Source organism: Eubalaena glacialis, chromosome 6, assembly GCF_028564815.1.
Source record: "Eubalaena glacialis isolate mEubGla1 chromosome 6, mEubGla1.1.hap2.+ XY, whole genome shotgun sequence".
In the NCBI taxonomy this organism is placed as follows: domain Eukaryota; kingdom Metazoa; phylum Chordata; class Mammalia; order Artiodactyla; family Balaenidae; genus Eubalaena; species Eubalaena glacialis.
The window spans coordinates 60067680-60083771 of record NC_083721.1 but is presented as its reverse complement, the minus strand read 5'-3'; the positions used below and the strand labels follow the sequence as shown (position 1 = coordinate 60083771).

At 35.5% G+C, this 16092-nt stretch overlaps 1 long non-coding RNA gene across 5 annotated transcripts in view; it reads right to left on the bottom strand.

Annotated features, from left to right (window-relative positions):
- The window catches only part of LOC133093315 (uncharacterized), a 37155-nt gene that overhangs the window by 3911 nt on the left and 17152 nt on the right, over window positions 1-16092 (bottom strand). For all 5 annotated transcript variants that reach the window (XR_009701260.1, XR_009701256.1, XR_009701258.1 and 2 more), the window contains one exon: window positions 9708-9792. This is a non-coding gene — a long non-coding RNA (uncharacterized LOC133093315). The remainder of the gene's footprint in view (window positions 1-9707; window positions 9793-16092) is intronic.

Below are 16092 nucleotides of genomic sequence, written 5' to 3'. Positions count from 1 at the left end.
ATGAGAACTCTTAGGATTTACTCTCCTAACAACTTCCATATATAACATAGAGCAGTGTTAATTATATTTATCATGGAGTGCATGACATCCCTAGTACTCATTTATCTTATAACTGGAAATTTGTACCTCTTGACCAGCTTCATCCAATTCCCCCTCCCCCCATTCACTGCCTGTGGTAACCACAAATCTGATCTCTTTTACTATGAACTTGTTTGTTTGTTTGCTTGTTTTTGAAGTAAAGTAGACCTACAACACTATGTTTGTTCCCAGTGCACAACATAGTGATTCGATATTTCTATACATTACAAAATGGTCACCACAATAAGTCTAGTTACCTCCTAGACCATAAAAAGATATTACATAGTTATTGGCTATATTCTCTACACTATACCTTTCATACCTGTGGCTCATTTATTATGCAACTGGAAATTTGTACCTCCTAATTTCCCTCATCTATTTCTCTCATCCACCCACTCTATCCCCTCTGGCAACCATCTGTTCTCTGTATCTATGACTTTTTCTATTTTGTTATGTTTGTTCCTTTGTTTTGTTTTTTAGATTCCACATATAAGTGAAATCATATGGTATTTATATTTCTCTGTCTGACATTTCATTTAGCATAATACCATCTAAGTTCATCTATGTTGTCACAAATGGCAAGATTTCATTCTGTTTTATGGTTGAGTAGTATTCCATGGTATATATATACAAAATCTGCTTTATCCATTCATCTATCAGTGGGACCTTAGGTTGCTTCCATATCTTGGCTATTGTAAATAATGCTGCAATGAACACAGGGGTGCATATATCTTTTCAAATTAGTGTTTTCATTTTCTTTGGATAAATACCCAGGAGTAGAATTTATGGATCATATGGTAGTTCTATTTTCCATTTTTTGAGGAACCTACATACTATTTTCCATAGTGGCTGCACCAATTTACATTTCCACAAGGGTTCTCTTTTCTCTACATCCTTGCCAACACTTGTTATTTGTTGTCTTTTGGATAACAGTCATTCTAACAAGTGTGAGGTGGTATTTTATTGTGGTCTTGAGTTGCATTTCCCTGATGATTAGTGATGTTGATCCTGATGTCATGTGCCTGTTGGCCATCTGTATGTCTTCTTTGGAAAAAATGTCTATTCTGGTCCTATGCCTATTTTTAAATTGGTTTGTTTGTTTTTTGATGGTGACTTATATGAGTTCTTTGTATATTTTGGATATTAACCCCTTATCAGATATATTGTTTAAAAATATCTTCTCCTAAACAGTAGATGGCCTTTCCATTTTGTTAGTTCCCCCTGTGTTCATTGCAGCATTATTTACAATATCCAATTTTAGTTTGATGTAGTTCCATTTGTTCATTTGTTTGTTTGTTTGTTTCTCTTGCCTGAAGAGACAGAGCCAAAAAAATATTGCTAAGACTGATGACAAAGAGCTTACTGCCAATGTTTTCTTCTAGCAGTTTTATGGTTTCAAGTTTTACATTTACATCTTTAATCCATTTTGAGTTTATTTTTGTATATGGTGTGAGAAAGTAGTCCAGTTTCATTCTTTTGAACATAGCTGTCCAGCTTTCCCCAACATAATTATTGAAGAGTCTGTCTTTTCCCTATTGTATATTCTTGCCTCCTATATCATAGATTAACTGACCATATAAGTGTGGGCTCATTTCTGGGCTCTGATTCTGTTCCATTAATCTATGTACCTGTTTCTGTGCTAGTACCATATTGCATTCATGACTGTAGCTTCATAGTACTGTTTGAAATAAGGGAGTGTGATACCTCCAGCTTTGTTCTACTTTCTCAAGATGGATTTGGCTGTTTGGGGTCTTTTGTGTTTCTGTACAAATTTTAGAATTATTTGTCCTAGTTCTGTGAAAAATACTTTTTTCCATCCCCTTACTTTCAGGCTAGTGTATCTTTGGATCTGAAGTGAATCTCTTATAAAGAGCATATATATGGGTCTTGTTTTTTTTAATTCATTCTGTCACTTTATATCTTTTGATTTGAGCATTTAGTCTATTTACATTTAAAGTAATTATTGATAGGTATGTACTTATTGCCATTTTGTTAATTGTTTTCAGGTTGTTTTATAGTCCTTTTTTGTTCCTTTCTTCTTTTGCTCTCTTCTCTTGTGATATGGTGACTATTTTTAGTTTTATTTTTGGATTTCTTTCTCCATTTTGTGTGTGTATATATCATAATTTTTGATTTGTGGTTACCATGAGGTTTATATATAGCAATCTATATATAGATTATTTATATATACATGATTATTTTAAGTTGCTGATCTCTTAAGTTCAAACTCTTTTTAACAGCCTTACATTTTTACTCCTCCCACTAAGTTTACTGTTTTGACATTATGTTATTCATCCTTTTATTTTGTGTATCCCTTCACTACTTATTGTGAATATAGTTGATTTTAGTACCTTTGTCTTTTAACCTTTCTACTAAGTTTATTAGTTGACCTACTACCTTTACTGTATACTTGCTTTTACCAATGAGATTTTTCCTTTCATAATTTTCATACCTCTAGTTTTTGTTCTTTTCTTTTCTGCTTAGAGAAATTCCTTTTACATTTCTTATGAAGCTGGTTTGGTGGTGAACTCTTTTAGCTTTTGCTTGTCTATAAAACTTTTGATCTCTCCATTAAATCTGAATGAAGGTCTTGCTGAATAGAGTATTCTTGTTTGTAGGTTTTTTTCCTTTCATCACTTTAAATATATCGTGCCACTCCCTTCTGGCGTGCAGAGTTTCTGCTGTAAGGTCAGCTGACACGCTTATGGGAGTTCCCTTGCACATAACTTGTTACTTTTCCCTTGCTGCTTTTAAAATTCTCTCTTTATCTTTAATTTTTGCCATTTTAATTACAATGTGTCTTGGTGTGTTCCACTTTGGGTTGATCCTATTTGGGACTCTCTGTTCTTCTTGGACCTGGATGTCTGTTTCCTTTCTCAACTTAGGGAAGTTTTCAGCTAATGTATCTTCATATATGTTCTCTGTCTCTTTTTCTCTCTTCTCCTTCAGGGCCCCTTATAATGACAATGTTAGTGCACTTGATGTTGTCCCAGAAGTCCCTTAAACTGTCCTCATTTTTTAAAATTCTTTTTTCTTTTTTTCTGTTCAGCTTGAGTGATTTCCACACTCTGTCTTCAAGTTCTCTGACCCATTCTTTGTATCATCTAATCTACTGTTGATTCCTTCTAGTGTATTTTTTAAAATTTCATTTATTGTATTCTTCAGCTTTGTTTGCTTCTTCTTTATATTTTCTAACTCTTTGTCAAACTTCTCACTGTGTCCATCCATTCTTCTTCCAAGTTCACTGATCATCTTTATGACTACTACCTTGAATTCTTTATTAGGTAGATTGCTTATCTCCACTTTCCACCTCTTCTTCTAAGGTTGTAACCTCTTCCTTTATTTTGAAAATATTCCTGAGTTATTTCATTTTGCCTGATACTCTGCTTTTATTTCTATGTATTAGGTAAACCTAATATTAGGTAGGTGATTACATTTTCAGATCTTGGAGAAGTGGCCTTATGAGGAAGATGTCCTATGGAGCCCTGAAGCACAGTCCTCTCTTTTCAGCAGAGGTATATGCTCTAGGGGTTCCATATGTGGACTGCATAGGCCCTTCTGTTGTTGTGGGACTGACTATTGTGGGTCTCTGATGAGCATGGTTAGTCCTTAGCATGGTTGGTTGTCAGGCCCTGCCTAGTACAGAAGTTGCTGGCCACTGGTGGGTGGAGCTAAGTCCCAGGGCTGGTGCCAGCTCACTGATTGTTGGGTCTCAATCTTGTTGCAGCTGGCTGTTGGGTTCAGGGGGTCCTGAGGCTGGTGCTGGCCCACTGGTGCACCAGACTGGAGCCCATGGGGTGCTGCGAATGATTTCTCTTCACTTCTGCACCCCAGAGTTGGTGGGCTGCTCCTTGCCTACTTGTGGGCAGGACTGGGTTCTGGTATGGTTGACGGTGGTGGCCTAGGAGTCCCAGGGCTGGTGCCTGCCCACTGTCGGGTGAGGCCAAGTCCCAGGACTGGTGTTGGCCTGCTGGTGGGCAGGGCCATGTCCTGGCGCAGCTGGGGCCAGATTCCACCAACATCTATATCCTCAGGGTGAGACCAAGTTGTCTCCTGCCTCTTCATGAAGCTCTCCAAGATCAGCAAGTGGGTCTGACTCAGGAACTTTTAAATTACTGCTTCTGCCCTGGGTCTCTGTTGTGTGAGATTTTTGTGTGCACCCTTTAACAGTGAAGTCTCTACTTCCTACAACCCTCTGGCTCTCCTGAAAGCACACCCCACTGGCCTTCAAATCCAGATTTTCTAGGTGCTAATCTTCCTGGTGCAGGACCTCCAGCCTGGGTTGTTCAATATGGAACTTGGACCCCTCACTCCTGAAGCTCTGCAATTGTGATTATCCTCCTGTTTGCAGGTCTCCTACCTGGCAGTGTGGGTCTTGACTACACTGAGTCTCCATTCCCCCATCCATCTTGTTGTGGTCCCATCTTTATATCTTTAGTTGTAGAAGATCTTTTCTGCTAGTCTTTGGGTTGTCCTCATTGATATTTGCTCTTAAAATGGTTGTAATTTTGGTGTGCCCATGGGAGGAGGTGAGCTCAGGGTCTTCTTCCTCTACCATCTTGGCCAAGTCCAAGCCTATATAAGCCTTTTAATGTGCTATTGAATTCAGTTTCCTGGCATTTTGTTGAGGACTTTTGCATACATATTTGTTACAGCTATTGTCCAGTAGTTTTTCTGTTCTTGTGTTGTCTTTGTCTGACTTTGGTATCAAGGTAAATCTAGCTTAATAAGATGGGTTTGGAACTGTTCCCTCCCTTTCAAGTTCTTGAAAGAGTTTGCGAAGCATTGGCATTAAATACTGTTTAAATGTTTGGTAGAATTCAGTAATGAAGCCATCTAGTCCTGGATTTTTCTTTATTGGAAGGTTTTTGGTTACTGATTCAATCTGCATACTAGTTATCAGTCTGTTCAGACTTTCTATTTCTTCATAATTTAGTTTTGATAAGTTGTATGTTTCTAAGAATTTATCGATTTCTTCTAGGTTATCTAGTTTTTTGATATATATCACAGTAGTCTCTTATGATCCTTTTTATTTCTGTGCATCAATCATAATGTCTCTTGTTTCATTTCTGATTTTATTTATTTGAGTCTTCTTTCTTTTCTTCTTAGTCTAGCTAATGGTTTGTCATTTTTTTTATCTTTTCAAAAACCAACTTTTAGTTTTGTCGATTTTTTTCTATTATTTTTTAATTTTCTATTTCATTTAATCTTTGTAACTTCCTTCCTTCTGCTAACTTTGCGCTCAGTTTTTTCTTCTTTTTCTAGTTCCCTAAGGAGTAGAATTAGGTTTTTTTATGCAATGCCTATCAAAATTCCCATAGAATTTTTTTACATAAATAGAAAAAAACAAATCTTTGATTCATATGGAACACAAAAAACCATCAATAGCTAAATCAATCTTGAGAAAGAAGAATGAAGCTGGAGGTATAACACTTCCTGATTTCAGAATATAGTACAAAGTTACATTAATCAAAACAGTATGGGGGCTTCCCTGGTGGCACAGTGGTTGAGAATCTGCCTGCCAATGCAGGGGACACAGGTTCGAGCCCTAGTCTGGGAAGATCCCACATGCCGCGGAGCAACTGGGCCCATGAGCCACAACTACTGAGCCTGCACGTCTGGAGCCTGTGCTCCGCAACAAGAGAGGCTGCGATAGTGAGAGGCCCGCACACCGCAGAGAAGAGTGGCCCCTGCTCGCCGCAACTAGAAAAAGCCCTCACACAGAAACGAAGACCCAACACAGCTAAAAATAAATAAATAAAATAAAAAAAAAACAGTATGGAACTGGGGTAATGACAGACATATGGATCAATGCAATAGAAGAGAGAACTCAGAAATAAATCCAAATGTATACAGTTGACTGATCTTTGACAAGGGTGCTTGACAAGGGAGGGTCCAAGAACACATGATGGGGAAAGGATTGTTTCTTGAACAAATGATGTTGTGAAAACTGGATATCCACATGCAAAAGACTGAAATTAGACCCTTATTTTACACCATGCAGAAAAATCAAATCAAAATGAATTAAAGACTTAAATGTAAGATCTGAAACTGTTAAACTCCTAGAAGAAAACATAGAGGAAAAACTTCATGAAATTCGTCTTGGCAATGATTTCATGGATGTGACACCAAAAACACAGGCCACAAAAGCAAAAATAGACAGATGGAACTATATCAAGCTAAAAAGCTTCTGCACAACAAAGGAAACAATGACAGCATGAAAGGGCAACCTAAAGAATATGAGAAATATTTCCAGGAGTCGTTAAGCGTCATAAAACCATCACAAGCATGCAAATGTTGGTTTCTCAGTGTCATTAATGACATTTAAAACCATAACTTACTCATGTATGTTCCAGATATGGAACTGGAAACAATTACTCAGATACACAGGCAAGTAGCTCCAGGATAGGCAACGACATTTGGTCACTGTCAGGGTTTGTCCTCCATGTGAATCTTGGAGGTCTTGCTTCAACCCCAAAGTGCTTGCACAGGAAACTGTCTTGAGCCTCTGCACCTAACTTCTTCCAATTATAGTCACATCATCTGGCCTAATGAGTTTCTAAAAGTAGTTTTCATTTTATTTAGAGCATGTTTCCAGATGTGTTTTTAAATTAATCAGTGCTAGTAATAAAAGATAACATGACCCTGGGAAAAAAAATTTGCTGACCATATATCTGATGAGGTTAATCTCCAAAACATATACATATAAAGAGCTCCTATAACTCATAGCCAAAAAAAAAAAATACACACAACAACAATAAAAAACCCTAATAACCCAATGAACAAATAGGCTTGAGAATTTGAACAGATATTTCTCCAAAGAAGATACAAACACCCAAGAGGTATATGAAAAAATAGTCAATGTCACTAATCATCAGGGAAATATGAATCAATCCACAGTGAGATATCACCTGACATCTGTCAGGATGGCTATTATTAAAAAACAAAAGACAACAAGTGTTGGTGAGGATGTGGTGAAGTGACAACACTTGCTTGCTATTGGTGGGAATGCAAAATGGTGCAGCTGCTATGGAAAACAGTACAGAGGTTTCTTAAAAAATTTTAAATAGAACCACATATGTTCTAGTCTCACTTCTGGCTATTTATCCAAAAGAATGGAAATCAGGATCTCAAAGAGATATTAGCACTCCTGTATTCATTGCAGCACTATGCACATTAGCCAAGGTGTAGAAACAACCTACATATTCATCTGCAGATGAATGGATAATGAAAATGTGGTAGAAACAACCTAAATATTCATCTGCAGATGAATGGATAATGACAATATGGTGTATGTGGTAGAATACTATTCAGCCTTAAAAAGAAAGAAATTCTGAAATATGTGACAACATAGATGAACCTCATGGGCATTATGCTAAGGGAAATAAACCAGTCACAAAAGACAGATCCTGCACAGTTCCACTTATGTGAGGTATCTAAAATAGTCAAATTCATAGAATCAGAGAGTGAAATGGTGGTTGCCAGGGGCTGGGGAGAGAGAGAAGTAGAGAGTTACTAGTCAGAGGGCATAAGTTAAGCAACATGAATTAGTTCTAGAGATCTGCTCTACAACATTGTACCAATAATCAACTATATTATATTGTAGGCTTAAGATTTTTATTAAGAAGGTAATGTCATATTAAATGTTCTTACCACACTAAAATAAAATGCTATAAAGAGAAATAATATTATACAAATTATAGGAAATTTAAAATGGAATAATCCAATAATTTTGAAAGGAAATAACTGAAATCAAAGAATTCCCCTGCCAAAAAATCCATAGATCCGGATGGCTATTAAGGAATAGAAATCTCTATCTTATACATGTTTCTAAAAAGAGAAATACTGTATGACTAAGCTCTATCTTTGAGTGTTAATTTCAAAACCTTAATTTGAAACTTTTATTTCAAAGCAAGGAAAGATGATTCAAAAAAACTCAAAGTATAGTCCTGTTTTACTTATAAAGCAGCAAAAATTCCCAGAATGGTTTAGCATTTGCAAATCTGTCAATGTAATTTATCATGTTAGTGAACCACTTTGGAAAGTTCATGTCACTGTCTCAACAGGTACAAAAACATTACTTCTTAAGTTCAACAACCGATATATGTTAAAACCACAGAAACTGGAAATAATGAAACATCTCCTAAACTTGATAATATGCTTAAAGACCAAACACTGCAGCAAATATCATACTTAGAGAAATTTTAGACATAGTTTTTAAATTCAGAAATGTTTTAAAGCAAAAATGTCATTATGTGCAAGGGAGATGGTTATCTATGTGGAAAATCATTAGATCAACAGAAAAACTTTGAATTAGTAAAGAGTTTAGCAAGGTTTCCAGCTACAGGTTAAGTCACAAAATCCATAACAGTTCCTAAACCACTAATAACAAGCTAGAAGATTTCATTTAAAAAATAAGATACCATTCATTATAGCACACAAATAAAAAGTACCAAAGAATTAACTTAGCAAAAGTTCCACAAAACCTACAGAGAGAAAATTTTTAAACTTTCCTAAAAGACATTCAGAAAGACTTGAATAAATGGATAACATATTTATTATAGGTGGAGTAAATTACACTGTAAAGATACCAAACTTCCAAAATTAAATTAATCTATAAGTTCAATGTAGGACTAAGCAAAATTCCAGCTGTATTTTTTTAAGAACTTAATAAACTTATTTCATGATACATGTGTATGTTTGTGTATCCTTGAATTGAAATATCAAGTTAGAAAAGAAAAAAGGGGAACCTCTCCCTACCACATTTTAACACCTAACACAAGACCATAGTAATAAAAACTATGCATCCATGAAAAAAAATTAAACAATGGAACAAAAGTTCCACCTGAGAGAGCTGGAAACAGAGCTCATCAGTAAGGAAAGGATAGATCGTATAGTAGCTGATGTTAGGAAATCTGGATCATTATATGATGAAAATTAACACTATATTATCAAGTCTACATTATGTATAAAGGTTTAGAGACCTAAATAGAAAATAGGAAAATATAAAGCTAATAAATATGATTATATTTTTGTGAATTTAGGTGGATGAGGACTTCTTAAATAAGACCCCAAACTCAAAAGTAGGTTAAAAAAGTGATGGATTTAACAACATTAAAACATTAAAGACCTCTGTTCTTTTAATGATATAACTGAGAAATTTAATGGAGTGATGCCAAATAGGGAGAAGTAATCAATATCTAGTATTTACAGAATCTATGATATTCTACAATTTCTACAAATATAGTCCACCTACCCGAAGTCACATGAAGATGTAGACAAGAACTTCACAGAAGGGGAGTGCATAACAAATATATATAAAACAGGCTCATAATTATTAATAATCAGAAAAGAACACACCCCAAATCAGAGTAGCCATTCGATTGGTGACAGTAGGAGGGGTGAATAGACAGTGAATCAGGAAATGAATAGAAACATTCAAAGACACTAATATTAATATAACCTCATTTGAAATTACTAATTCATGAAATTGGATATATAAACAAATTTTTTCCACTTATTTTTAAAATAATAATTGCTGCTACCAAATGGATGATTTAATATGGAAGGGTAAGTCTTAAATTTGAAGTATACACAATGACAGCAAAAATCACACATCTGCCAATTACCTGTGTTCACTAAGGTGTGTGGTTCATTAGGGTGTCCATGCCAGGCTGTCTCAGCTGGGGTGTGGTTTCAAGCACATTCTCAGACCTAGAGGTATAAAGACTATTATACATAAGATGAATATAACCCAAACACTCCCCCTAATGGCGATATATTGTAAGAGCATGCTATCAATAAAAAATTGGGAGATTAAAACTCTCTTGACAGATCAAAATAGTTTTTCTTTTTTTTTTTGAATTTTATTTAATTTATTTTTTTACACAGCAGGTCCTTATTAGTCATCAATTTTATACACATCAGTGTATACATGTCAATCCCAATCTCCCAAATCATCACACCACCACCCCCACCACCCCACCACTTTCCCACCTTGGTGTCCATACGTTTGTTCTCTACATCTGTGTCTCAATTTCTGCCCTGCAAACCAGATCATCTGTACCATTTTTCTAGGTTCCACATATATACGCTAACATACGATATTTGTTTTTCTCTTTCTGACTTACTTCACTCTGTATGACAGTCTCTAGATCCATCCACATCTCTACAAATGACCCAATTTCGTTCTTTTTTATAGCTGAGTAATATTCCATTGTATATATGTAGCACATCTTCTTTATCCACTCGTCTGTCAATGGGCATGTAGGTTGCTTCCATGACCTGGCTATTGTAAATAGTGCTGCAAAGAACATTGGGGTGCATGTGTCTTTTTGAATTATGGTTTTCTCTGGGTATATGCCCAGTAGTGGGATTGCTGGGTCATATGGTAATTCAATTTTTAGTTTTTTAAGGAACCTCCATACTGTTCTCCGTAGTGGCTGTATCAATTTACATTCCCACCAACAGTGCAAGAGGGTTCCCTTTTCTCCACACCCTCTCCAGCATTTGTTGTTTGTAGATTTTCTGATGATGCCCATTCTAACTGGTGTGAGGTGATACCTCATTGTAGTTTTGATTTGCATTTCTCTAATAATTAGTGATGTTGAGCAGCTTTTCATGTGCTTCTTGGCAATCTGTATAACTTCTTTGGAAGTTAGTCATTGCAGCACTACTTACAATAGCCAGGACATGGAAGCAACCTGAATGTCCATCGACAGATGAATGGATAAAGAAGATGTGGTACATATATACAATGGAATATTACTCAGCCATAAAAAGGAACAAAATTGGGTCACTTGTTGAGACGCGGATGGATCTAGAGACTGTCATACAGAGTGAAGTAAGTCAGAAAGAGAAAAACAAATATCGTATATTAACACATATATGTGGAACCTAGAAAAATGGTACAGATGAACTGGCTTGCAGGTCAGAAATAGAGACACAGATGTAGAGAAGAAACATACAGACACCAAGAGGGGAAGGCAGCTGGGGGTGGGGGTGGTGGTGTGATGAATTTGGAGATTGGGATTGACGTGTATACACTGATGTGTATAAAATGGATGACTAATAAGAACCTGCTGTAGAAATAAATAAATAAAATAAAATTCAAAAAAAATTTTTTAACATCAACACTTTTTACAGCAGGTATTTTGACCACAGTGTACTTAAATTGTACTATAAATGTCACTTCTTTCTACATAGTCTTCTGAATATAATTTGTATTTTACATTGTAACTTCAATTCAAAAAATGGCCATCATTATGATTATCAATGATAGTTCTTAGGTGTAACATAAAAATGAACCTATACCTCGTGGATGGACCTTAAGGAAATTTGCACTTATATTAAGTGGCATGAACTACTGTGTATTTTGAATTCTTAGGTCTTCTTGTGATTGGTTGTTTTTGTCCTCTTTCTGATTGTCAGATTGATGTCATTTCTCTGCTCATTGTATCCTCTCATTCCTTTTCAATTTGCTGCTTTAATTTTCCATTATCATTGAAGAAAAAGATAAATTCTTGTTAGCAATTACTTCTTCCCTGAGATACTATTAGAAAGTCCATATTTAGTTGAAAAACTTGGTGCCATTTATTTTTGACTGTTCAGATATCACTTTGCCTCAGTTTCTATTTTTAACTATGTTCTTTTTCAATGAGATACTACTTCGCTCATTCAAAATGTGTGGAGGAAGTTGAATGGGAAGAATTTGGCACAAAAATGTGAACACAGCTCTGAAGTCAATGGCAACAAAAAAAGGCAGGAGGGAGCTCTATATAAGATTTCAGCAAAATCAGGGATTTATATCCCAAATACTTGTTATGAAGCTAAGCAAGGAAGAATCCTCTTCTGAATTGATGTTACTTCTTTACAGACATTTGTATCTCAGTGATAAGTGAAATTAACCATAATAATCTACCCAATAGATTGAGGGGACACACATATACTATTCAATTGCCATAATTCAATATCATGATTTGGGGAAACTTACCAGGGGGAAAAAAGCTGATTAACTTCAGTTTTAAGAGATACATGTAACAGAAATACTTACCTCTATTCTTTCCTGAAACTCCATTAAAGTAACAGTAACAAAAATAAAATAATTAAATGAAAAATAACAAGTAGACAGAAGAGAGACCTTCATTAGCAAGAAGTTTAAACAAACTTATGAAAGGCGTAAAAAGGTTAGAAGAATGGCCTATGAAGGTGCAGGATGAAAGAAGCTGCATGTTCATTTATGTACAAAGCAGACTATTCCTGCAGAGAGAGCCCTGCAGAACCTGGAGAGGCTCAGGATTCAGACAACAAAGGAAGGAATATTCTGAATCACAGAATAAAAGAGTCAAAAGCATCCACTTCCATGGACCTAGAGACTGTCATACAGAGTGAAGTAGGTCAGAAAGAGAAAAACAAATATCTTATATTAACATATATATGTGGAATCTAGAAAAGTGGTACAGATGAACTGGTTTGCAAGGCAGAAATAGAGACACAGATGTAGAGAACAAACATATGGACACCAAGGGGGTGGGAAGCAGGGAGGGGGGCAGGTAGTGGTGGTGGGATGAATTGGGAGATTGGGATTGACATATATACATTAATACATATAAAATAGGTAACTAATAAGAACCTGCTGTATTAAAAAAATGAATAAATAAAATAAAATTCAATAAATAAATAAATAAGCATCCACTTCCATAACCCAAAGCACAACTTTGGACAGCCAAGTGCTTTTGCCAACCACTCAGGCAAAAAACATGAGGTGGTAGTTCAAGTAATTTATTAAACATACGAAATAACCAGGGTAGAGGGGGTCAGAGCACCAGAGTAAAGGCCTCTGCATTCCGGCTTTTAGACTCTCCTGGCTAATTGCTACCTACTCTCTACAAAAAAGTTTGTCTCTTCACAAGATGCAATAAACCAAATAAGGATTCTTTAAACTCCCAGTGAAGGCTCACTAGACTTTGAAGAAGCCTGTAATCAAAGTGAAAAACACTGAGTAAAAGAAATATAAAATTAAAATGATGGTAGTGGAGGTGAGGCAGGGACTGGTGAAGATAATTAAAGATAATTATAGCACCTCTAAATTATTATTCCTAGATAGATTTGAGAAGATATTATTTCCTTAAAATAAGAAGATAAGTGTATGAATTAAAGCAATTTTTTTTTTACGAGTTGGATAAAGCAATTTTAATTTTTAAAATTAATTTTAAATTGTAAAAGCAATTCAAAATTATAAACCTGATCATCAAAAGAAGGAAACATTTAATGAAAGAGTTTGAAGACAAATTTTAGAAACTCAGATAGTCTGAAAAAAAGAAAAAGAAATGTGAATATTAAAGAAAAAATAAAATAAAATCCAATCTAAATATTTTAGTGACCACTTAATCAAAGTTTATCAAAAGAGAATGTTAGATGAACAAAGGGAAAAGTCTCAAAGAAATGAGAAGATAGTGAGTTGAAGGATTTGAGTCTCTAGATTGAATGAACTCACCAAATGCCCATCACATTAAAGGATTAAAAAGAATACAACTAAAAATAGCACTAGGAAGTTTCAAAACTCTAATAATAAAGAGAAGATACTATGTTACCAATGAGAAGTAATATTTACTATTACAATTATCTGATTGATACTTGGCTTCTTATCAATAATAATAGATGGTCAGGGTAATGGAGAAATACTCTAGAAGTTCTGAGGGCAGAAGGATGATTAAACTAAAGTTGTATAACAAACAAGCTATCAATCACATGTGAAAGCATTCTAAGACCATAGGATAGATCCTGTGGCCTGGTAGAATGACCACCAGAGTCACCAGGGAAATTGCTAGTTTCCCTATAGCACTGAGTTTTGAACTCTACTTGAACAAGGTTGTGTAGCTTGGAGAGGCTGAAAATGACAGAAGAGGGTAGTTTTTGGTGGTGAGTGTATTATGTTTTACAACCATCTCATTTGGTGTTAGCCTTCATTTTGTGCTTTATTTAGATTAGCCCAAAGGTTAATTCAGAGATTGATGAGATTTCCTAAATGAGGTTATGTTTAGCCCATCTGGACTGCTTACTAGACTACTCATTCCAATACTCCTGTAGTTGGCTATGTACAAAAACTGTTATATTTCCAAAAGATGTGATGTCTCCTTCACTCATTCAAAATTTATGATTCAACATCACTGAAGGCTAGTGATGCTTTTTGTTTCTTGGATGAATGTGACAAATTATGGAGATACTTTAATCTTCTCATCGTTTTCCTGAGTTTATAAAAACCAAAAGTATAGATTATGTTAAAGATATCTTAATAAAATAGGATAAGCGGGCTGACTAACATGACTTACTTAATGTTCTCACCAACTCTGAACATAGCAATTTTATGAAAGCTGTCAAAATATAAGACTGGGAATTAAGATACCCTAAGTTCTACTGCAAGCTGTCCCATCAAATAAGATTCTGGAAAAGTCATTAGATTGTGCTTTCGGCAAAAGATATGCAGAGGTACTATAGTCTTGTTTCTAAAATGATCTGTAAGTAGTGACTTGCCTTCTCAATGTGTATTTTGGAGAAAGAAAATATTTCACTCTCATTATAGAGTCTAGGATTTGAAGTATTACTATCTGAATAATAAGCACCTACAGTAGATATCTTCTGCAGGAAGAGATGGAAACTCCAGTTGCCAGATAAGCCAAGAGCTCTTCTCTATTTCTATAAAAAGTATTTAAGGCTATGTAATGAGGGCAAGAAACTGTGCTTTCTTGAATTTCTGAAAACTGGGTCAAAGCACATTAATTACTGAACATGGTGACAAGAGCCCTGTCGACAAGGAAGCTATGGAAATGCAGTTACAAAACATGAAAAGATGGGACTTCCCTGGTGGTGCAGTGGTTAAGAATCTGCCTGCCAATGCAGGGGATACGGGTTCAAGTCCTGGTCCGGAAGATCTCACATGCTGTGGAGCAACTAAGCCCGTGCACCACAACTACTGAGCCTGCGCTCTAGAGCCTGCAAGTCACAACTACTGAGCCCGTGTGCTGCAACCACTGAAGTCCGCATGCCTAGAGCCCGTGCTCCGCAACAAGAGAAGCCACCGTAACGAGAAGCCTGGGCACCACAACAAAGAGTAGTCCCCGCTTGCTGCAACTAGAGAAAGTCCACGCGCAGTGACAAAGACCCAACGCAGCCAATAAATAAATAAATAAATAAAAAAGATGAAAAGATAATAGCCAGTATAAAATTGGATAGTAAGAGAAGGTTTCAAGGATATATGTTATAATCTCCAAGTCAACCTCTTAAAGAGGGTATAGGAATGTATAATTAACAAACTATAGAGGAGGGAAATGAAATAAAAACAAATAATCTAAAAGAATTGAGGAAGAGAGAGAAAGAGACATAAAACTGGTCAGATAATAAACAAATAATAAAGTGGTAGATTAAAACCCAAATACCTCAGTATATTTACCGAATATATAGAGATTAAAAGTTCTAGTTTTAAAAGATTTTCAGGTGGAATATGAAAGCAATTATTTAAATTATATAGAAAATTATATTATTTAAATATACAAATATATTCAAATTATTATTTACATTCTTTAGGAAAATTAGACTGCTTAATTATGGTTCTGAAACAGAAGATACAGTTGACAAAGCTTGAAAGGAAGGTGGGCAAAAAGAGAAGTGGGTAGCTAAGAAAGACTTTCTATGGTAAATGAAGCAAAACACAGGTTTAATCATGCTGTTGAAGGTTGCAGAGGTAAGTAGTAAAAGAACTGTACTGTGAGGAAAGGGACTATATTGGGAGGAACAAAAGTTGAAGGAGCCTGATCTTCATAGACTGTGGCAGAAATTCAGTGGAAAACATGTAAGGGAGATCAATTAAAAATTTGCCATGTAAGAACAGTTACTCCTGGAAGCAGGGCTGGAGTAGATCATAGCTTCATTATTTGATTCTTTTAACCGTGTGTGTGTATGACCCTGATTTAGATTTTTAAAAATTGATGACTATGCAAACACTTCTGGTAGTGAATT